The sequence below is a fragment of the Petaurus breviceps genome, unplaced genomic scaffold (assembly GCF_028583685.1).
Source record: "Petaurus breviceps papuanus isolate PSGF00001 unplaced genomic scaffold, PetGlider_PUasm1.0 181, whole genome shotgun sequence".
Lineage (NCBI taxonomy): Eukaryota > Metazoa > Chordata > Mammalia > Diprotodontia > Petauridae > Petaurus > Petaurus breviceps.
Genome location: NW_027185784.1, coordinates 14,686,992 through 14,711,448, shown reverse-complemented (window position 1 = coordinate 14,711,448; position 24,457 = coordinate 14,686,992). Strand labels below are relative to the sequence as shown.

Below are 24,457 nucleotides of genomic sequence, written 5' to 3'. Positions count from 1 at the left end.
AAGGTCTGAGTTCAAATCTTGACTCCGTCACTCCATCTATGTGACCTTGGTAAAATCATCTGCCCTCTGTGAGCCTCAAGTTCCCTTAGCTGTAAAATGAGGGGGTCAGACTTTGCAATTTCAAAATCAAGAAACTGAATTGAGTCACTTACTGAATTAGTAAAGATTTTTAGGCATGCGCTCACCATAGCAGCCAGAGGACCTATGCTTGGGGAATCATCACATCTAAATTCCCTACCCACACTCCTGGGACCAAAAGGCTCGCAAAGCCCCGTGTCCCCAATCCACGCTAGGCCTTTATTAATCCTGCCGTGTACTCGGAACTCCTGTGAAATATCATCTTACCAGTTGTGTTCCAGAGGTACATGGGAGCGCCAGTGGGGGAGTGAGATGATAAGGGATCCATCCCTAGAGACGCCAGCCCCATCCTCCTCCTTGCTTGTCTGTGTCTCCCCCTCTTGGCATTCTCTCTTCTCTCAGGAGCCTGGCCAAGCCCATGGAAGGAGAGTTGAATAGGTGTCTGCAAATTGAAATGAACATCCTGTTGAAAAGAACATAGAGTGATGTTAAATAGCTTTATGGTGCCCTGCCTCACTACAGACAGCAGAAGGCTCTATATTAGTGGTAGGCACAGGAGTATGTGCATGTATAAATTAGAGAAATAGGTTCCCTTCCCTCTTTCCCCTCCTTCTCTCCCTCCTTGCACTGAGTACTTTAGAAAGAAGATCAGTGAACACTCAAGGGGAGGGGGGAGCAATAAGGAATAACTTAACTTGGAGGGAACCTCATTAAAAAGATGTCCCCTCACTAGCTGCTCAATCACTAATTGACTTTCTCCTCCTCGCTTTAATTTTGACGCTGGTGTCTTGATTAATTAACTATGTCCCCAAAGCCCCTGGGTACTGCAGTCGAACTCAGCAGGAGTTTATATTTCTATGTTCCAGCCAATTTGACAGGCGGGGGGCTCTCCCTGGCCATCTCCATGGGTAATGACCTAAGACACTCTTTGTCTCTTGAGGGAACCCTGCTGGGTCTCTCTATTTCTCTAACTGTTAGCCACAGGGGGACATGGCCAATGGCAAAAGAAGAAACTTCAAATAGTGAAGCAAGAAACTTATATTGTTCTTTTAATTTTTTAATATTTCCAACTGAATTCTCTCTTAGGCCTGGGCATCTGTTGGCTTCTTCTCACAGTCAAAATGGACAAGAGGTTTACTCTCCCTAGGTAAATGTGTTAGGTTTTTGTTGAAAAAATATTTAATGAGCACCTATTGTTCTCAGGCACTGTGTAATAGATTGAGTGGTAAGGCAAGATTTAGCCTCAGGCTTTCCTGACTCAAGGTTCAATGCTCTATCCATTGTGCCACCCTGATGACTCAGGGCAAATCGCCTAATGTGGGTGGGCCTCTCTTTCCTCACCCATAAAATAAAGGCATTAGATCTGATGTCCTCCAAGGCTACAATCTCCATTATCTTATGACTTGGTTCACCATCCTTGCTCCCTGTCACCACCCCCACCACCAACTCCCTCCCCCACCCCCCTTCTCTCATAGCTTCTTCTAATCTCTCTCTCTTCTGGGAGCTCTAACCAAAATTCAAGTTTCGCTAATTGGTCAGTGGGCTGCAGAATTCCTTCTACTCCCACCTGGGACTCAGAGTTAAAGTTAGCACCATTTTACATGAAATAAAGACGCACTATTATAATGGGCCATTTGGAGCTGAAGAGAGACAGCTCGTGCTCCCAAGAAACTTCCTTAGCTATAATTATTGATGTTAAAATAAAAGATACAGAGAGAACATGTGACAGCATGTGATGTAGCTACCCAGGGTCACTTTTGTCCTTATCAGAGACATGCCGCAGCCCAAGTAAGGGAAGAGACAGAAGCTGGTCAGCTCCACCATGACTGAACACTGACCAGAGTGGCTGCTGAATGTTGAGGCAAATACTGTCTTATGTGCAGGAAAACAAAGGGAGGACCAAGACAGTTCACCTCCTCCCAGCCCCGGTGATGAGCCCTCTTCTCTCCTCAATCTTCTTGAGCAAGTTACTTAACCCCAATTGCTTAGGGGTGGCCAGGTGGCTCAGCGAGTAAGAGTGCTGGCTCCAGTGTCAGGATGACCTGGGGATCAAATCCGGGCTCAGACGCTCAGCACCACACCCAGAAATAACTGGCCGTGTAACCTTGAGCAAGTTACTTAACCCCGATTGCTTTAAAAAAAAAATTCTACTCATCTTCATGCTTGAGGTCCCCCTCATGACTACCCATCGAGTGTAAACTCTTTAAAGACAGGAATGGTTTTGTTTGGTCTTTGTATCTCCAGATCCTACCACAGTGTCTGGCACAGAGCACAGCTTAATAAATATTTGTTGAACTGAAGTCAGGAACTGGGCTCACATCCTGCTTCTTCTATTTATTGTTGTTCAGTCATTACACACATGCTCTACTCTGCATGACCCTATTTGGGGTCTTCTTGGCAAAGATACTGGAAGGGTTTGCCATTTTCCCCTCCAGCTCCTTTTACAGATCAGAAAACTGAGGTAAATAGGAGTAAGTGACTTGCCCTGTGTCACACAGCTAGAAAGTGTTTGAAACTAGATTTGAACTCAGGAAGTTGAGTCTTCCTGACTCTAGGTGAAGCACTCTACTCACTGTACACCTAGCTGCCCAGTTCTGCCATTTACCACCTGTGTAAATTTGGACAAGTTGCTTAATCTTCCTGGGTCCCAGTTCCCTCATCTGTAAAATTGGGGAGGGGGGAGAAGTTTTACTAGACAATATTTATGATCATTTCCAGCTTCAAATCCATGGTCCATTTTCAAATGTACTAATCTATGATAAGCAGACTTTAGGTACACTAATCATGAGTAAACTAGATGAACACAGAGGTTGGCAAATCCCTTTAGTATTTACAAGTCCCATTTATGAATTCATTTGTCTTTCTATATTTCCCTCTGGACAAGGGCCTAAGCAGACCACATCTACAAAGGTGCAAAATTGATACCTCTGAGCTACTATCAGTAGACCACACACTGAGAGCTATTTTTATTTTGAGTGGAGATAGCTTTGCAATGAACCATCCACACTCTCTCATCCAATCCTTCTTGTAACTAAAGAAACGTTATAGGATGAGGCCAAAAAAAAAAAAAACAATAATACCAACTGGTCCTCACTGAACCTAGGGCTTATTAACAATGATGTTTTAATGATAACAGTAATGCTCGTTTTCCAAATGAATTCTAGGAGAGTCATTGTCTTCTTCCCATGATAGCCCTAATATCTCACACACAACATCTTTTCACCTCATATAAGTAAGGAGCAATATTATGGTACAACAGTAGGGAGAAAGACCCTTTTCTCCAGGTTAATAACAGGGGACCCAGGAGGGGAAGGAACATTATTACTGAGAGCAGGAAAATCCTCAGCCTGCTAGTGAGGTGCAGATGCTGGGCTTTTAGGAGAGCCATGAACCAGCTTAATGCTATTTTGGGTCCAGAACAGCCCTTCTACCCTTTCTGCTTATTTCTTAAATGCTGTTCTTAACTGTAATGATGCTACGTGTGGGGGAGGAGAAAGAAAAAAGGATTTAGGCTGAGAGTTGGTTTCATGTTGGCTAAAAGGATTATTTTATACCATCAGAAAGATAATTCACCGCCTACTGGGGAAGGAAGGATTAGGTCTTTCCCTCAGATGGCACTTTATGAAAAGATTATTTAAAGATTACAGGACAAAATGGATAGGTTTGACGACATCTGGTAGGGCTGTTTTTTTTGGCTGTCGTAGAACAATGATAATTTATCCCATTAGTGAAAGAAAAGATCTGTTTTGATTACTGCTGATTTAGATTAGGTCACATGTGTACACACAAACATATCTTTCAGATGTTCTACTTTTCTCTCCTACCATTTCTGACTCGCAATGAGTAGAAAAAATAATCATCCAATGCCCCCCCTGCATGCAGCATCAGCTGGAAGTAATTTCATCTTTCTCTGAACTCCTGAGCACTTTTCTTGGTATCACCCTCCTGGCAAGGTATTCATTCATTTTACTGATGGTATCATGTACCTACTATGTGACACATTGAAAAATTATGTAGGGTCTTCAATATTCCCATGCTGCTACTTACCATGACGGCCCATCTTATAAACACCAATATTCTCCCAGTGATGCCATACAGTGATGTTCTCAGAAGAGCACAATCTCAAAAGAATCCCAGGTCCACTACACCCAAAATCTAATGAAAAAACTGGGATGGAAATCTAATCCACTGGATGCCAGTCAGGACTCAAAAACATGTTGACAGAGTAGAACAATGGGCCAACTGAAATTAAGAAAAAAATTAATAGAGGTAAATATAAAGACTTGTATTTGTATTAGAAAACCCTACTTTGCTAGGGATTTGTTCAATTATTTCAGTCTTAATCAACTCTTCATAACCCCACTTGTGGTTTGCTGGGCAAAGACATTGGAGTGTTTTGCCATTTCCTTGTTCAACTCATTTGACATTTGAGGAAATTGAGGCAAACATGGTTAAGTGACTTGCTTACTTGCTATTAAGTTTCTGAGGCCTGATTTGAACTCACAAAGACGAGTCTTCCTTATTTAAGACCTGGCGGTCTGTACCACCTAGCTGCTCATTAAGAGGCATTGCACCCACAAATAGGTAGGTAATCATTCCTTTGTACTTTGGCCTCTTTCAGGTAGCCTCTAAAGGAGTATGTTTTGTTATGCATTACACATTTTTAGGAGGACATTGATAAGCAGAAAGTGCTGATCTGCCTTGGTACAGAAGGTTTCTATCCCAAGAGCTCCCTACACAAATGGACCCATAAATTCAGATGAAAATAAGTTCACAGAATCCAAAGGAGAGTAAGCAGGATAGTGAAGACTCTTGAGTTCATGATATGTAATGCTCTGTTGAAGGAAAAGGGATGGTTAATCTGGTGAAGAGAAGGCTTTGGGATGGGGCAGTGGGGGGAAGGGGAGTATGCAGAATAAGGAATGATAATTATCTTCAAGTATTTAAAGGGCTGACCTCTAGAAGAATTAGAGTTATTCTTCCTCATTTTGAAGTGGAGAACAAAGACCCATAGTGGAAATGGCAAAGAGGCAAGTTGAGTCTTCATATAAAGAAAAATGACTTAATAGAGTCACCTCAGAAATGGAATGAATTGTATCCAGAATTACCTATCACTGGAGATTTTCAAGAAAAGTCTACATGACCTCTGGCAGGATATGCTGTGGATGGGGATTTTTGATCAAGCACTAATTGACTTCTAGGGTCTCTCCCAACTCTGAGATTTTATGATTCATAGAAAAACATGGACAATCCATAAGTACAAAAATATTTCTAGTAACTGTGTTTGCAAAGAACTGGAAACTAAGGGAGTACTCATCAGTTGGTGAATGACTGGAAAAATGATGGTCCATAAATGTAATGGAATGCTATTGTGCTGTAAGAAATGATTAAATGGACAGTTTCAGAGAAATCTGGGAAGATTTATATAAAATTATGCAGTGAACAGAATCAGAAGAGTGATATACACAATAACAAAATATATTCTAAACACAAATAACTTCAAAAGACTTAAGAATTTTGATCAATGTCATGATCAGACATAATTCCAGAGGAACAATAATGAAGCATGCTGCCTCCCTCCTGACAGAGAAGTGATAAATTCAAGATACAGAATGGAATATATTTTTGGATGTAGCCAATGCTAGAATTCGTTTTGTTTGACTGAGCATATTTGTTACATGGGTTTTATTTTTTCTATTTTTTTTTTCCTTATTGGAGAAGACTAGAAGGGAAAGGTGTGAGAGAAAATAAAGTTAATGGAATATTTTGTCTTCAAGGAGGTTCTTGGAAATTTGATCCACCAGCTACACTATTCTAGCCACCTGTTTGATAGAATTGACATAGGGCTTAAACAAAATGTATGGTCAAATCCAGGCCAATTTAGTGAAAAGGTAAAATCAAAGGGCTTAGTCCCAGAAAGACTCTCATGATGGGCTTGTTCAAGATGATAGGCTGAGGCAGTCACAAAGAGGGATCCAGGCCAGATACCTGGGCAAGGCCAGCTGAGATCTGTCAGTGGTCTTATAAGAACCAGGTCTGGCTTTGCCCACGGTCAGCATAAATCATCTCCTTCATGGTATATATTTTGAGGAAAAGAGGAAAGACTTCTTTGCCCAAAAAAGCTCTCTGATAGAATTCTATTATTAGTTGTTTATTCCTTTGTATAAGGAAACTAATTTTAAATGTTGAAATCTCCTTAGAAACCCTGAGCTGGATATTCAGTTTATTGTTAATTAGTTAAATCAAGTACTTTCATTTTACCAACTGAGATATGTTTCTCTGAGGGAATGGGTATTTTAATAGGATTGGAGGGAGAGAAGAATATTAAGTAATTTTATAACAGAAGGTATGCCTTGTTGAGTTATCCAAGTGGAAGATTTGGAACAGCCAGTAAGCAGCCTAAGGGTCACTGAACACTAAAGGGTCAGGAAGAGGCAAAGGATGCAAGAAGTAAACTAGGGTGAGGGGAGCTCTCTCTAGTCTTCACAGACATATTTTCCCCATTTTGTAATTTTTCTTAGAAACAATGCCATGAATAACTATGGAGTGGCCCTTTTCTTACTGTCGGTAAGTGGAACCTCACTAAGGTGGCAAGGCTAATTGTGCCTGAAACTCCTAATCCCTTGATGTGGGTAGGAGAAGCTCAATCTATCATGGAAGTGGAAATGAGTAGCATTGGAGATGAGCCAACAGATTCTTCTTGGGAGACAAAATGGTGCCTGGTTATGTGTCATTGGCAGACCCAGATTAACAGGGAATAGGACAGGGAATAGGAATAAGATCAGTCATTCCAGGAAACTGAAATGCCCATTTATGTTTGGGTGATGGATATCTTAGGTTAAGATGACCATGCTCTGAGTCTCCATTGGGCCACTAGGCAGCATATGGGACTTAGGAATCAGAAGACAGATTCAAATTCTGCCTCAGATTCTTACTAACTGTATGATACCAGACAAGTCACTTAAGCTCTTTCAGCCTCAATTTCCCTCATCTGTAAAATGGACATAATAATAGCACATGCCTCACAGGGCTGCTTGGAAGATCAAATGAGATAATGTATCTATAAAGCACTTTGACCACTTTAAAATACTACATAAATGCTAGTTATAATATTTATTATTATTATTATTATTTAAAAAAATTTTAAATGCCAACTTTAACCACAGATGCTTTTAAGTTAAAGGGGTGGTAGAGGTACAGAAAAGGCCACCTCCTAACCTCCACTTCACACACATTTTAAGGATGATTTCAGGCAGGCCAGACCCTAGGACAGACAAGAGCTAGCTAATGCCCCTCTTGACTATGGTCTGTTTCTTCTCAGTAACATACCTTAAGAATCAACTCTAAATGTCCCAAGCTGTATTAATCAAGATAGGGAAGGGGAGGAGGGAGCCAGGAAACACACAGGCCTTGTAGTTCCCAATACAAAAGTCAACCTCCTAATTTTCAGGCTTCAAAAGACAAATGCTCTAATTATAAGTCAGTGTCTCCAATTTTTTTTTTCAAATTAGCAGGCTGTATATTTCTGATTATTTTTCCACCCCCCTCCCCAACTTCCCTTCAGTACTTATATTTGGCACTGTACAATACCGAACATCCTTTAACAATTCATGGCTGGTATTTGCAAAAGCAAGTTGTAAAGAAATAATAGCAGGGGAAGAAAAAAGCCATGATTTCTAATTACTGTTTGTTGCCTAAGATTCATGCTTGCTTTCCCTAGGGGAAAAAAAATCCTAAATTAGCCCGAAGACAAATGGAGTTGTTTTTTTTTTTTTTAATCACCACTCCTAGGTTTGTATACAGAGTTAACTAATGCACTATAGCCTCACCACGACTAAATTCAGCATGAGACCTGTCCTCTTTGGACCCCACTCCAGAGTTTGGTTGGTTACTAAAATGACCAAAGAACTCATTATAGAGAAAATTCCATGAACAGACTGGGTCAGGGAGAAGAAGATTTAATCATGGAAGTCAATGATCAACTTGATGAATTTGCTTTCTTGAATGGCTTTGATTCAGAGTCATCAGAGGGGCACCTCCCTGAGCAATTCTGATAGGATACAGGGACCATGTGATAATTGACTGATTGAGGCTCGGATGGATGGACTCCAGAGGTCCATGGCCTGAAATCTCATCGAGCTGAATCTCATGATGATGGCCCACTCTAACCCAAACCCCACTCTGCCACCAAGTCCCTATCACCTACCTGCTCAACTCCAGCAGCCCCTTACTATCTCAAGGATCAAACTCACACTCCTCTATTTGGCAATTAAAGCCTTTTCTCATCTTCTCTGCCAAGGTACGCCATTTACAAAACACCTACTATGTGCTTGCATTGTCAAAGTGCTAGAGATATAAAGAAAGGTAAAAAAAAAAATCTGCTCCTTCTGGGTCCTGCCTGGAAGGGTTGAGGTTATGACCTATGTTTGCATCAAATAAGAAGAGCCAATAGAGACAAGGTGCAGGATGCTCATTACCATAGGGAGAAAATATTCCCCATTTCCATGTTGCACCCTGGGGCAAAAACCCCACTTCCTGTGTACTAATTACAGTTCTGATGGACTCACAAAGAGTCCCTGGTTACATTGAGGCTGGTCATTACTATACTAGGACATTTTGGAGCACCCAGATCCCTGCTGGAAGCCTATCCCTCCCTTTTCCTGAATTAGCTGTGCTTTTGGGTGGCCCTTTAATACAGCCTTCCTGCCTACACACTAGGATAAGGTTTTGCTCTATGTTCTTCCTCCCAAGACTGCCCAATTTCTTTGGATATTGTGGATTGATCGATCAATCAATAAACAATTTAATAAGTACCTACTATGTGCCAGATACTGTGCTAAACTCAGATACAGCATATGGAGTGGACTTGGGAGAAATCAGAAGAGTGTGAAGACCTCATTCCAGGGCCTGGTCAAACTGAGAGCCATAACTCCTGATGCTAAGATGGGGAGGGGGGGACTGTCTCTTATTCTGGCTTATTTGTTGTAGTTGAGGGAGTCCTCCAGGATCCAGATGAAACCTGGTAGGGGGTGTGAAGATTCTTGACCATACCATCAGCACCCTAACATGCTACCGTATGTATACTAAGTAGTTTGACTTCAAGTAAGATCCTGGAATTTTGGTCCAGGAAGAGTATTCCTGCTTTTGTCTTGCTGGTGTAGTTTGAGCAAATGTCCCAATGGAAGGAGCTCTGGAAGGGGTCTTGTCCAGGGCCTGCCACTGATCTTGCTTCAGTTTCCTCTTTTATAAAGCGAGGGGATGATATTGGAGGAGGTCTATGAATCCTCAGTCTTCTCCCCTCCAGCTTCCACACACCTTTCTAGTTTGATTTTTCTGTTATTCTCCTTCACATACTCTGTTTCAGTCAAGCTGCCATTTCCCTCTGTTTGACCTTCTATCTTCATGCCTTTGCCCAGTGGTCTCCCATAGCTAGAATGCTCTCCTTCCTTGGAATCCCCAGAATCCTTCTAGACTAAACTCAGGTGCCATCTCCCAAACAAGGTCTCGTCTGATCTCTTCTTTTTGTAATGCTCTCTCCCTCTTAAAATTACTTAGTATTATTTTACATTTACTTTTCTATGTATATGCTGTGTGTGTCTCCCCCACTCTCACACTCTGAGGGCAGGACTGTGGAGGGAAAAAGTTGGGGAGAGGAGGAGAAAAAAGAGAAAGGAGTAAAAGGAGAAATGAATAGAGAAAGAAAGAGAGAGACAAAGAGAGAGGGAAAGAAATAGTGACTGAATGAAAAAAGAATTTATTAATTACTATTAATTACTTGCTAAGTGCTAAACACTAGGGATATAAATATAAAAATAAAGACAGACTTGATCCTAAAAGATCTCACATATTAATGGGGGAAATAAGTCATACAGGCTAGTGATGGCCAGGGAGTTTTTTATTCCTCAAAGTCAACAGGGTGGATAGAACTATAGAGGAGCAGATTGATACAGCCCATCCAGGCACAACCACAAAGTTGATTTGATCGTGGTTCATGGTCCCCAAACTGGAGGAAGTCGGGAAAGGGAAAGAAGAGAGAACATGAATTCACTGGGGACCAAACTACTTTGTCCAAGCCCTCTGGGATGCTTTTCTGATCTTCAGCTATGGATGTAGCTAGCCAGTGCCTAAACAGGTACCTTTCTCCCTGCTTAGTCATTCACTAGAATGAACTGTGGGAAAAAAAATTTATGCCCTCCTCTCCTCTCTAATTCCAGAGGGGAAAAAAAACAGATCCCAAATAGACCATAAAGCTATTTGCCCCTCAGGTCTAAGACCTTAACACCTGCCTCTCCCTTTAATTAGAGAACTTAAGTACAGAATCACCAAATGTTGGAAAGAGAAAGAACCTTAGAAATGATTCCAACCATTTTGTAGATGAGACCCCAGGGAGATTAAATAATTTGGACAAAGAAGCCTCTTAGAAGTTGTATTTTTTTCTTTTCCTCTACTGTCCTTTTAACACACTACCACTAGCTATAGTTTGGTGTCCAGTGTGTTATTTTATGGTAAAGTTGCCTCCTCTACCAGGTTCCGAAGTTCTGAGGTCCCATTGTTTCTGGCATGACTTCTCTGCCCAGACTAAACTTCTCTTTTATTATGACCCAGAAACCCTTCTTTCCTCTGGCCTAGCCTCTCCACTTATCCTAGGACCCATGGGCATTGAACATCCTTCTTTCATTCCAAATATAGGATCTGGTTCCTGAAGGTTCAAAGGTTCCTAGAGCTACCTCAGAAACCATCTAGTTCAGGGATGAGGAACATGTAGCCTGGAGGCCTAATCCAACCTCTTCATTTTACAGATAAGGAAAATGAGAGCCAGAGAAGTTAATTGCCCAAGGTCATACTACAGGTAGTAAGCATCAGAAGGATTTTAGCCCAGTCCTCTGACTCTTAAACTAGTGACATTTTCGCTATACCACTGCATGTTGTCAAAATAATGACAAATAAAAAAGTGCATGGGTATACAACAATATCAATATATACCAAGGCCAGTTACAAATATATTCTCTCATTTGCTCTAATAGTCACAAGAGGGTCAACCCACAACAATCCATGGCAGCTCTTGGAAGAAAATTGAAAAGCCTCTGCAAAGGTAAAAAAATATATAATAATACCATAAAATTTAAGAGCCCTGTGCTCAGGTTAATCCCAAATCCCTTTAAAGGTAAATAACCAAAAGTCTCCATTTTCTCATATGTGAAATAGGGTTAATAACCTTGAACTTCTGACCTCACCAGATTGCAGTTTTGTAGACCATAAGATGTTATAAAAATGTGAGCTATTATTACCAGAATGGAGAAAAATGATCCCAGCATTGGAGCAGGGGACTGCTGGATTGGAGAGCTCTAAGTGACCAGGGGTCAGCATGAGGCCAGTGGGGTAGGAGGACAACAGCTGCTACAGACAAAGCTGGCCTCATTACACACACACACACACCCAACACACACACACCCCCCAAGCCACAAGAGACAGAAAAGGAAACCTTGCTTTCTTTGCTTTTGAACATGGTGTGTGTGTGACCCAGATACATTAAAGAAGGCCTTTTGGAAATGGACTGCCCAGGAATGATAAGGAGAGGTGAGCAGCTCGGTAAGGAAGAAATCTGTGCCAGCAGAAGCTCCTCTCCCAGGTTAGAATCCCTCTGGCTGGCAAGTCCAGAAGTCATAAGAGCAGCTGCTGAAATAGCAGTTTGGGTCATTAGTTCATATGTGCTGTGGGACTCCACCATGGCTCAGAGGTTGTGGAGGAGATATTGGGCTGGTCCTGTGGTGAGCCAGGAAGAGTAATTCTGCTTGTTTCTCAAGAAACTACTTAGTGATGAGGGAATTAACCATTGCAGGGACTCAGCCTTCGACTTAGTGAATTTTTCTTTCCCTGGCACTAGATAGTTCCCCATGGAACTGCTTCTACATTCAGGTGGTGAACAGCAGCCCTTCAGAGAGCAGGTAAACCTCACCTTAATAGGCAGGTAAGGCCTTGAAATAGATATTTATGTGTGTATGTATATATATATATATATACATACATATATATGTATATTTGTGTGTATGTATGTATGAAAATCTCCTCACCAACTTTTATTATAAAATTGGTACTAGGTTACCCTGAGAATGCTTTTAGTTCCAAGATGTTATCAAATCCCCTCAAATCCTTTATTTAGAGTAATATATTTAAATGAAGGAAATTATTATTTTCTGCTAAAATGTTAATAGAATTTAAAATGTTACACTATTTGATTATTTAAAAAAAAACAGAGAAAGGTCAGTATTTCCATGCTAAATAGCAGTGGGATCAGGCCCAAGAGTGCTTTTAAATACATAAAATAAGATAGATAAAATAATTCTATTGAAGTACAATCACGACAATTTTTTTCAAATACAAATTTGTGCACTCCAAATTAAGAATTTCTGTTTCATTTTAAGTTTTGCTCCTGTCTCCCCTAAGAGTTGATCATGTAGGAGATGTTTAATAGATGTTTGTTGAATGAATGAATTTATATATCAATTTGCCATTTATAAAGCACTACTCTTTGAAACAAACCTGTGAGAGGTTAAGTGGTACAAGAATTATTATTTCTATTTTAAAGATAAGAAAGTAGAGATTCAGAAATTTGAAGGAATTTTTTTTCCTTTTTAAATGCTTATTCAAATCCCTTTTCTTATTTTATATAGCTGTCATTTTCCAATGACACCTACCCACTAGAGTACCAGAGTAGAGCTGCAAAGATAGCTAATGACATATTGGATTGAGTGTTGGGCCTGGAGTCAGGAAGTCCTGAGGGCAAATCCAGCCCCCAGACACTTTCCAGCTATGTACTGGGCAAGACACTGTATACCTCAGTTTCCTGAAATGTAAAATGGAGATAATAATAGCACCTAGCTGCCAAGGTTGTTTTGAGTATGTAATGAGATAATATTTGTAAGTAACCTAGAATGTAGCCTAGGCAGCTAGGTGATTCAGTGGGTAGAGTGCCAGGTCTGGCATCAGGAAGCCAGGAAGATCTGTGTTCCCTGAATTCAAAATTTCAGTGTTGGTTGTTTTATATTATTATAGTCATTGTGTAAATTTGCCCTAGGTTCTGTTTCCTCACTGTGTACCAGTTGATAGAAATATAAGTTACTTCTCAAAAATTACACAACTATCATACATTACTCCCGTCCATTCATTCACTGGTTCAGCAAAACTTCCTTGCTGTTCTTCCTCACACACAAGACTCCATCTCTGTGTCCCCCGTGGCTATACCATATGCATGGAATGCATTCTTTTTAAACACCAGCCCTTAGAATTCCTAGTTTCCTCTAAGACTCATCTCAAGTTCTACTTCTCTACATAAGGCAGAAAAATCCTCAAAATGGCTAGTGTTGCCACCATCCTCTACTTGAAATTGTCTTGTGTATGTTTTGTATATAATATATATATATAAATATACACACACATATATACACACACCTATATATGTATATGTTGCTAGAATGTAAGTTCCCTTAGAATCTAAGCTCTTTTAGGGCAGGGAATGTTCCATTTTTGTCTCTGTTTCCCCAGTACCTACTACAGTGCCTGACAAATAGTAGGGGCTTAATAAATGCTAATTGATTGACTGATTAGTGTCACAGCTGGGTCTCTAACCTAAGTCTTTGGATTCACATCTAAGTTATCTATGTATTCTTCATTTATTGTCTGTTCTGCCCACAGCTCCAAAATCCTCCAAATGACACAATTTGTACTTTGCTTGGTCCACAGCAATGACTTGGTCTGTTGCCTGTTGTAAATGTTTTTACACTGATGTGGTAAACAAGACAGAGACACGCTCTACCCCAAGTGACAAGCATCTGAAATCTCTGAATGGATTCAACCAGAGAACCTCTACACCATCCTTGCCATGTGTCATATCACTTGTGCCTTGAGTATTTTTAGGTGACTTGTCCAATATCAGGCCATTAATAAATGGCAAAGATAATACCAGGACCCAAGTATCCCAGAATCACTTTGCCTCTCAGTCTGCTAAGCAATTCCCTAAAACAATGAGCTATAGAGAATGTATCACCCTGCCTGGTAGAGGGAATTTCCTTACTTGGGAGTTCCCTATACAAATGAAATCACAGGGTCATTCCTATTCCTTTCTCACTTGATAATTCACTGCCCCTTTATCCACCCCTTGATCTTCTCGTAATGTATAATTACAAGGACCAGACTGCTTTACATTAAAACAAACATCCCATTCTTCCACTGTTTAAATGGCACCTGTGTGTTTCTGTTCATTTGTGTGTGAGCATGAATGTGTGGGGAATGCAAACATGGCAGTGGTGTCACCACTGGTGATTAGGAGAAGTAGAAAAATTACCAGTGACATGAATTACTAATTACCTTATTATACAGTAATAAGAATGAGAAACTTGAAGTTTTTTCACCAAATTCTATTTTTAAGCAAATAATTGTTAGGTTTCCAGTGCTCTAAATTAAGTAATTCTCCTCAAGACCTTCCTTAAGTCACTCTCTTTGCTCCCTGGTAGCTGGCAAAGAATTGAAGCTAGTGCTCAAAACGGCTTCTTATTTTGGTTCCTAAAATGATAATAATCATAAAGCATCCTGACTGTCCTCAGTAGGAGGGATACTTGAGGTTCAATCGTATTCTATTCAACAAGCATTTATTAAGTTCCTACTACGTGCAAAATAGGGCAGCTAGGTGATTCTGTGGATAGAGCACTGGCCCTGGAGTCAAGAATCTAAAGCTCAAATACAGCCTCAGGCAGCCTTCCTAACTGTGTGACCCTGGGTGAGTAACTTAACCCTGTTTGCCTCTGTTTCCTCACCTGTAAAATGAACTGGAGAAAGAAATAGCAAAGTACTCCTGTATCTTTGCCAAGAAAACCCCAAATGGGGTCACAGAGAGTAGGGACAGTATTCATTCTACAGCTGGTTTTTTGTTATGACACATAAGAAATAGACCTTGTGGAAGGCCCTAGAATGTATAAGGTTATTTACTATGGAGGCTTTACAAGAAGAAGGATAAATGACTTGGGATTAGAAGGCATGGACTGGGTTACCATATGCACTATTGAAAGGTATATATACCCACAAAATAACTTCTATTTGTAAAATATTTTCAAAGTGCTTTCCTCCCCATCTGAAAAACAGTATACCAGAACACTATTAAGGTAAGCCTCCTGAAATCTGGAACTCAAAATCTTATAAAAGTGAAAGTTGAAAATGATCTTTACATGTAATTGGAAAAAATAAAATACTATTAAGCAGGGAAAAAATAAAGTAAACCTCCTGGGTAACACACAGTCAAGGATTTGGTGCAAAATAACCTTTGACATAGGCCGATGTAAATTTAGAAGAATTTTGAAAACTGTTTTTCACGGGTGCCCTCACTAACCTTTTTTTTTTTTTTTGAGATTGTGCACCATTCTGGGCCATCTAAAGATCATAGCATTCTACACAATGTCATCTCTGCCAGAGAATAGTCTAATTGTGACAAGATGGGAGATGAAGAAAGGAATACATCCCACCTAGCCAGACAACAGAGATTGAGAGAGTTCTTACAAGCTGAATTATGCTGGGCAAATCACTTAATCTCTGCCTGCCTTAGTTTCCTCATCTATAAAATTTTCTGCCAGTCTTTCTCTGATTTCTCCCAGTGCCTTCACTTCCCAAAACAGAACACCAGCTTCCGGTTTAGATGCATAGCCTTCCTACCCCACCCAACTCTACCTCCTACCACAGACACACAAAGACACTGTTAGAAGAATTTACAAAGTAGATAAATTAGGAGAATGAAGAGAAGATAAAACCAAAAAGCTCCGATACAAGATGACAAACTGTATTAAGAACATACTATGTTCTCAGAGATGGAGAAGATATAGACATATGATCCATCATCTCATTGAAATTTTCATGGGGGCGGGGGGAGTGAGAGGGTAAAGCAGTAACATAGTATGACCATAATATAGATGCCACGTGGATTCAAGAATTATAAAAAACAAATAGGGCTTGAAGAAAAGCCATCATTGCCAAGACATCAGGGGAACTTTTCTGGAGGGCTTTTTTTAAAGGGCTTTTATTGGGGCTTTTAAGGGTTAGAGTTGGTGCCTACTTTATGCAAAGCATTATGGATAGTACAATCCAAGCTCTAGAGGCAGCTGGGGGCAAAGTGGACAGAATGCTGTACCTAGAATCAGGAAGACCTAAGTTCTTATGAAACAATTACTTAATCTCTGTTTCTATTTACTCACCTGTAAAATGGGCATGATAACAGCAATTGCCTCTCAGGGTTATGAGGACCAAATGTGATAATATTTGTAAAGCATTTAATACAGTGTCTGGCACACAGTAGGCAATTAATAAATGTTTGTTTCCTTCCTCCTTCCCCTTCCCCTGTCAAGAAGCTTATAATCCAATAAATAGGAGAGCAGATCAGCAAAAACTGAGAAACAAGGGAGAATGAAATAAAGAATAACCCACACAATTTTCCAAGAGAAATTTGAAGACAGAGAGAAAATTGATTTCCTGTGGGGGAGGGACCAATTTAGCACCTAATTATGTATTTCCTTGCATTATTTTTTGCAGTTTATCTTTTCATTAATCTTTTCATCTTTTACCCAAATTAGACTAACAATAATAATAGATAATATTTATATAGTGCTTTAATTTTTATATTTTACATATACTGTCTTGTTTGATCTTTGTAACAGTCCTGGAGGGTAAGTGCTCTGATTAACCTCATTTTACAGATGAAGAAACTGAGGCTGAAATCAGTTTAATGAATTGCCCAAGGTCACTCAGCTAATAGGTGTCTGAAGTAGGATTTGAACTCAGGTCTTCCCAATCCAGAACTCTATCCACTGTACCCCAGGGACCACTTCTTCCACTACTTTTGTATCCTTCCCCAGTACAGAACCATGAATCAGAACGTTAAGGGACCTTGAAAATCATCTCATTCAATTCCCTTATTTTACAGATTAGGAAACTTGAAGCTAGGAGAGTCAAGGGTACTTGTCTAAGGTTATACAGATAGTAAAGAGGAGAGCCAGAATTTGAACCTAGTACTTCTGATGCCAAATGTAGTTCTCCTTCTACTACAACAAATAGCTTTCTATTCCAACCATCTCATTTTAGAGATGAGGAAACTAAGATCGAAAGCCGTAAAACACTTGCCCAAGATCATACAGGCAGTTAGTGTCAAGGTCAAAACTCACACTCTCTCCTCCAGGATTTGACAATGAAACGGCCCTTCTCTTTTCCAAGGTCAATCCTTCTCTATGTGCTATGGATCTCATCCCCTCCTATCTTCTCCAATGGATTACAACCGCATTCATCCCTCTCCCACCTCCATTCTTGATCTCTAATCTTCATCCTCTCCCTATCTACTGGTTTTTTTCTCTACTGTCTTTAAACATGCTCAGGTCTCCCCTATCTTTAAAAACTTTCACCTATCATTTCTTCAAGGGATCATCCATCCTCTCTCTTCCATTTCTCAGGCAAATGCTTAGAAAATAACACGTTCAATACTGCCTTCAATTGTTCTCTCACTCACTCGTCTACCTTCTACAGTCTAGTTTCTAATCTCATCACGCAACTGAATCTTCAAAATTACCAGCAATCTCTTTTTTTTTTTTTGGAGGGGAGAAAGCAAGGCAATTGGGGTTAAGTGACTTGCCCAAGGTTACACAGCTAGTAAGTGTTGAGTGTCAGAGGCCGAATTTGAGCTCAAGTCCTCCTGACTCCAGTGCTGGTGCTTGATTCACTGCACCAATGATCTCTTAATTAGCTAGCTTTATGGTCTTTTTTTCAGCTCTAACTATTCTCAACCTACCTACCATCCTCTTCTCCTGGAAATTCTCTCCTGATTCCTCCTCTTACGTGACCACTTCTCAGTCTCCATTACTGGTTCATCATCCCATTCCCTTGAATTTTGCCCAAGATTCTGTCCTATGCTCCCTACTCTTCCCTCTATATACTCTCTCTCAGTGATCTCATCAGCTCCCATGGATTTAATTATCATGTCTATGACAGTGTCTATATACATGTCTATATACAGCCCCCATTTCTTTCCTAGACTTCAGTCCCACATTACAAATTGCCTAGTGAGCTGCTAGATGGTCCAGTGAATAGATCTCTGAGCCTGGAGTCAGGAAGATCAGAGTTCAAACCTAGCCTCATACACTTACTAGCTCTGTGACTTTGGGCAAGTCCTTTAACTTGTATCTGCCTCAATTTCCTCAGCTGCAAAAATAGGGGTCAAAATAGCAACTACCTCCCAGAATTGTTGTAAAAATCAAATGAAAGTATTTGTAAAGCATTTATCACAATGCCTTATACATAATAGGTACTTTTAAAAATGCTTGTTCCCTTCTCTATAGGATTTCAAATTGGATGTCCCAGAGAGCTCAAACCAAGGGTGTGCTAAAATCAGTCTTAATGGGAGAGCCAACTGTTAAATTTTCAGTTGAAGAATTTACACCTTAGAAATCAATATTTGCTGCAAATCAAGGCTTGATTGATTGTTTTGTTGATTTTCCAGACTTCAGAAAGTGTTGATAATATAGATTAAACTTAAAAGCATATTGCATACTTTTCTTTTTCTGAGAGCCCAGCTGTTAAACATTTTCCAGCACGCTCCTGTTTAGCTCTATAAATATTCCTTAAGCTCAGCCAGAACTCAATAGAAGGCCCAGGAAATATAGTCATCATCAGACTGGAGGCTCTCCTGATGAAGAGGAAGAAGAGGGCGAGAAGGAGGAGACAAAGGAAGAAGGGGAGAAGGAAGAAGAAGGAGGAGAAGGTGAAGAGGAAGGAGGAGGAGGGGGAAGGAGGAGAAGGAGGAGGAGGAGGAGAGGAGGGGGAAGAGGGGAGGAGGAGAGGAGGGGGAAGGGGGGAGGAGGAGGAAGAGAAGAAGAAGAAAGCATCATCTCAGTTTAGCCTCATCTCAAACTCAACATAGTCAAATAAAACTCCTTATTTTCTCTCCAGACCTAGACACTCCCAAATTTCCCTATCTCTGTCAAAAGTACCACTATTTTTCCATTCTTAGAGTCTTGGCATTATCCCTAACTTTAACTCATTACTTCCTATCACTCCACACATCCAATCAGTTGCCAAATCTTGCCATTTCCTCGCCACTACATCTCTTTTATCTGGCTCCTTCTCTCTACTTACACTTCTGCTGTTCAGTCATTTTTCAGTCATGTTTGACTCTTCATGACGCCATTTGGGGTTTTCTTGGCAAAGATACTGGAGCAGTTTGTCATTTCTTTCTCTGGCTCATTTTACAGATAAGGAAACTAAAGCAAACAGGATTAAATGACTTGCCCAGGGTCACACAGCTAGAAGGGTCTGAAGTCAGATATGAACTCAGGAAGATGAATGTTTCTGACTCCAGGTCCAGCACTTTATCCCTTGTGCCACCAAGCTGCCCTCTACTCACACAGTTATTACTTAAATTCAGGCCGTCTTTACCTCTCACCTAGATTAGTGCAACAGCCTGCAAACTGACCTCAGTCAGTCAATATACATTTTTTTTTTTTGCAGGCGATTGGGGTTAAGTGGCCCATGGTCACACAGTTATTAAGTAGCTAAAGCCAAATTTGAATTCAGCTCCTCCTGATCAATAAACATTTATTAAGTAACTGTTATGTTCCAGGCACTATTCCAAGCACTGAAAATACAAAAAGAGCAAAAGAATAATCTCTGCCTTCAGTGAGCTCCCAGTCTAATGGGTGAGGCAGTAAGCAAAGGAATATGTACCAATAAGCTATATGCAGGATAAATAGGAAATAATTTAGAGAAAGAAGATACTAGAATTAAGAGGAGTTGAGAAAATCTCCCTTGAGAAAGGAATTTTAGCTGGGACTTAAAGGAAGCCAGGGAAAGCAGTAGGTGGAGATGAAGAGGAAGCATTCCAGGCATAAGGGACAGCCAGAGAAAATGTCCTGAGCTAGTAGAGGGTCTTGTCCCTGGAACAACATGGAGGCCAGAGTCTCTGCATGGAATAGCACAAGGCAAGGAGCGAGGAGTAAAAAGACTGGAAAGGGAGGATGAAATTTTGAAAGGCTTTGAAAGTGGAACAAAAGGATTTTATATTTGAGCCTGCAGGCAATTGGGAGCCACCAGAATTTGTCATGTAGGTGACACAGTGGGCACTTTGGTCTCCCCTGTCTCATGTCTCTCCAAATTCAATCAAACTTCTACACTGCTGCCGAAGTGATTTTCCTTAAACACAGATGTAGGGTCAACGTACTCCCCTTCTCGAACTCCACTGGTTTCCTATTACCTCTAGCATTAACTACAAACACCTCTGTCTAGATTTTAAAGCCCTTCATGCTCTTGACCCACCTTCTTTCTAGTCTTATTATGTATTACTTCCTCTCCTGCATTCTGTGATGCAGACAAATTGGTTTTCTTTCTATTTCTCATACATAACATCTTATCTCTGGTCACCTCCCACACCTGCAAGGCATTCCCTTCTCACCTCTACCCAGAATGTGCTGGACCCAGAGAGCCCATTGCCAAAATCAGTGTGAACATTTACACCTCAGTGATGGGCAAATGTTACAAATTAGGGCTTGATTTATTCTTTCCGTTAATTTCTAACAATGCAAACTAAACTTAAAAACATGCCCCAGAGATCCAGTTGTTAAACATTTGCCAGAATAACCCTGCATCTACCTTGCAGCATCTCTTCCTTTAAGATTCTGCTCAAGCATCATATTCTGTATGAAGCCTTTCCTAATTGCCAGTTTCCTTCCCACCCCCAACTACTTTGTATTTATTCTGTGTATATGTTTACTCTTGCTGTCTCCCTTACTTTACCAGTAGGGATTGTTGCATTTATTGTAATTTGCATGCCTGGCACAGTCTCTGATAAACAGTAAGTGCTTAATAAAGACTTGTTGATAGACTGATTCAGAGTGAATAGAACACTAGCTTTGGAACAAAAGGCTTGGGTTCTCTTGCCTTTGTCACTCATGACTCATGTGATATTGAGCAAGTCACTTAATCTTTCTCTGCTTTGGTTTTTTTCAAATCAGGTTGTTGGATTAGATGACCTCTAAGACCCCTTCCAGTTCTAAAATCTATTCATCTACAACTCTTTATCTAGCCTTCTAAGATTTCACATATCCCTACCTTCCTGAAGGGTCTGGAGACTCAAGAAGTCAGGGCTGGGGAGTAATTTCTAAATTCATCCTAAATCAGAACATTTTAAGTACCAAGTAATTAAATACTAAGTACTAAGTAAAAAGTGCATTTATAATGAATATCTGAAATTATAATGCAGACCAATAGAGGAAATGTTTCAATTAGTGCAACTTCAGCTTGTATATATTTTCTCAGGTACATGATCTTTTATAAAATGGGGGGGGGGAATAGAAGCAGGTCAGTGGGCAGAAGTCCCTAAAAATGGCACTGTCTGATGCCATCATAGATTGAAGCCTCAAGGTTAAATATCACCTTGTCTCTGCTCTGCTCCCCTACTCCGAGATCCTTAAGGATCTCAAATAGCATAGCAAGCCGATGTTGCTGATGGATTATTTCAAGCTGGTGTATCCTCCACAATCTCCAACACCATCCACCAGCCATGAAGGAGAAAGCATCAGAGGTGATGCTGAGACCTCACCAATCTCAATGTCTTCTCACAGCAGCAGCTGAAGTAAGTCCCTTGGTTTTCAGAGGGTGGTCAAGACAGAGAAGTTTACAGCAGTGGTAAATAGGACAATACTCACACATTGCCATGTGACAGAGTAGAAGGGAAGATTCAGGTTAAAAATGTTTTCGTTTTAAGAATTTTATTTGTTGTACAATAGTTATGGTTCTGTAGATTTCATATGTTCTGAAAAGTGAATATTGTCTGAAATAAATATTTTTTATTGAGATGTTAGTTCAAAAAGTCACAGAATTCTAGGGAATTACTAGTGAGGAAAAATGATTTGCAGGTTACAAATTTTATTTTGTGTATTGCATTTTATGGGTTATTTCATGGTTACTGTGTTACGAAAAGTGCATATTATCAGAATTAATGTTTTGTTATAAAGAATTGTATGCAGAAAAGTGTATTTTCCCCAATCTCTAGCAAAAGATTACAGTTTTTGGTGGTTGAAGGAATCTAGCCCCCTATTTCCCATAGGTCCAATATATCAACATTCTTGTACACACCATTTTCTAGGAACATTACCCCTGTCAAAGGTAGGACTATAACTTTTAAAATACCTAATAAGTAGAAAGGCTGAGATTTGAACCCTAGCCCTATAACTCACAGCAACAATACGGTACCATCTAAAATCTGAAGCTTTCATGGAACTACCTAAACTAAACACTCAAGCAAGCTAAGAATTCTGAGGGATGGAGTGGCAAGGCAATCCATTCCAGGTGTGGGGAAGAGTCTATGCAAAGAAGTGAGAGATAGAAGGAGAATAATGCTCAGCAAGGCTGGAAAAGTGAGCTGGACCCAGATTATAAAGGACTTTACATGCCAAACAGAGGAGTTTGCCCTGAAAACAATATGGAGTCACTGGAACTTCTTTAGCAAGAGAGTGACTATTCCAACCTATGCTTTAGGAATATCAATTTATCAACCTTGCAGGACATAGGGAGTTCTTAACAGCAGAGAGAGTATAATGCCATTGGAACTGAAAGGGACCCAAAAAATCATCCAGCACAGTGGTTCCCCCAAAAGAGAATTATTGGGAAGGGTCCAAGGTCCAAAAATCCATATTTTAAAATTTTCTAAATGCCAACATATCTTCTATAGACAGAATAAACATGTCTCATACACATATACATGGCCATTTCCAAATGTATGTAGATAGCATTCTAATAATAATATCTCGTGTTTACAAAGCAGTCTAAAGTTTGCAAAGCACTTCACAAATGTTTCATTTTATTCTCACAACAACCCTGGAAGGTAGGGACTATCATTATCCTTGTTTTACAGGTAAAGAAACTGAGGCAGACAGTGGTTAACTGTCTTACCTGGGATCACTTAGCTAGTAAATGCTTGAGTCTGAATTTGAACTTGGGTTTTCCTCTATGCAATGTACAACCCAGCTGCAAATTCATTTTCAAAGCAATGCTAAAATCACAATAATCTTTTGGCATCTGGTAAGTCATAATCCTACAACTAATATGGGAAAGGGGAGAGGTCCCTGAATTATTTTTTTTTTCTACTTGTAAAGGTCCTTATCCTAAAAAAAGTTGGTAAGGAGAAAGCTAAGGCCCACAGAGCTGAAACAGTGTCCCAAGGTCACATTTGGAGCTTGAAGAGCTGGTTTCCCATATGGAAACATTTACTCTCTGTGTGACACTGTCCTTTAAATCTAGGCTATGGTTTCCACATCTGTAACATTGTTAGGGTGGGTAGTGAAGGACTGGGGCAGGGCTATGGAGGTTAGTGAGAAAGAAACTTGGATGAAGTGATTTCCAAGTTTACTAAGGGAGTCAGGCACAACACACTTGGGGAAGAGTGTAGAAAAAAAGAATCAGCAAGGGGCAGGGTTAGACCAAGAAAACTTCTTAAGGGAGGTGAGCTTAGAACCAGGTCTTGAAGGAGGTGAGGGCCCTAAAGCACTTTTCTTGAGAACTCTGATGCTAATATAGGCCTGAGAAGCTGGGGACCCAAATGTAGAAGGCCCTGGCAAGACCCAGAGAAACACACAAGTGAAACCCACTTGAAAGAGAGTCCACTGCCCAACCACAGAGAAGGGAAAAGCTCCCAGCTCAGACAGAGGAGTCCAGGGCAAAATGTGAATTGGATTTCCCAGAACACGTGGAGCCAGCTCTGCAAGTCTCTCTCTCTCTATCTCTCTCTCCTGCCTCATGTGCCTCCAAGTTGGCCCCCCTTTCAAAGGGAAACATGATTTTTCAACTGTTTTCAAAGACCGGGAGAACAGGACGGGTAGCAAGAGAAGGCAAGCTGAGCATTCAGAGAACAGGAGATTTGTGATGCAAATGATTTACTGGTGCTCAGCTGGGAGCAGGAGGGATTTCAATATGGTGAGCCAAATCGAATTCATTACCTGACAATTAGCCCTAAATTAATGCAGAACTGTGCTGCCTGAATGTGCTCTGAGGAAGAGGGTTCCCAACAGCCTGAGATATGCAGGGTCTGCCTGGATTTTCTGACCTGCCCCTGCTCTTGGATCCTTCATGTACCCCAAGGTTCTAGGTCCTCAGTCTGGACCCTTCTCCTTCACTTGCTTTCCATCAAGGCTCACCTCAACTCTCACCTCCTCTAGCAAACCTTCTCTGTTGGCCACAGTTGCTTGTGCCCTTTACCTCCTCGGGTCACCTCTAATTAAACTCATCTGTGTGATTGATGTATCCTTCCAGTAGAATGTAAGCTTACTGAGGACAGGGACTATCTTATTTGTATCTACAGTTCCTG

General features: G+C 40.5%; 2 long non-coding RNA genes across 3 annotated transcripts in view; one reads left to right on the top strand and one right to left on the bottom strand.

Moving 5' to 3' along the window:
* Nucleotides 1-351: 351 nt before the first annotated feature.
* Nucleotides 352-24,457, bottom strand: part of LOC138160460 (uncharacterized) — a 70,003-nt gene continuing 45,897 nt past the window's right edge. Inside the window, exons 3-4 of the long non-coding RNA XR_011168151.1 lie at nt 4,126-4,320; nt 352-541 (exon numbers count right to left, since the gene is read on the bottom strand). This is a non-coding gene — a long non-coding RNA (uncharacterized lncRNA). The remainder of the gene's footprint in view (nt 542-4,125; nt 4,321-24,457) is intronic.
* Nucleotides 11,467-14,309, top strand: LOC138160459 (uncharacterized). 2 transcript variants are annotated; one of them, XR_011168150.1, is made up of 3 exons: nt 11,467-11,667; nt 11,963-12,046; nt 13,819-14,309. It is a non-coding gene; the product is annotated as an uncharacterized lncRNA (long non-coding RNA). The 2 variants fall into 2 exon arrangements; XR_011168149.1 differs by having other exon boundaries at nt 11,471-11,655.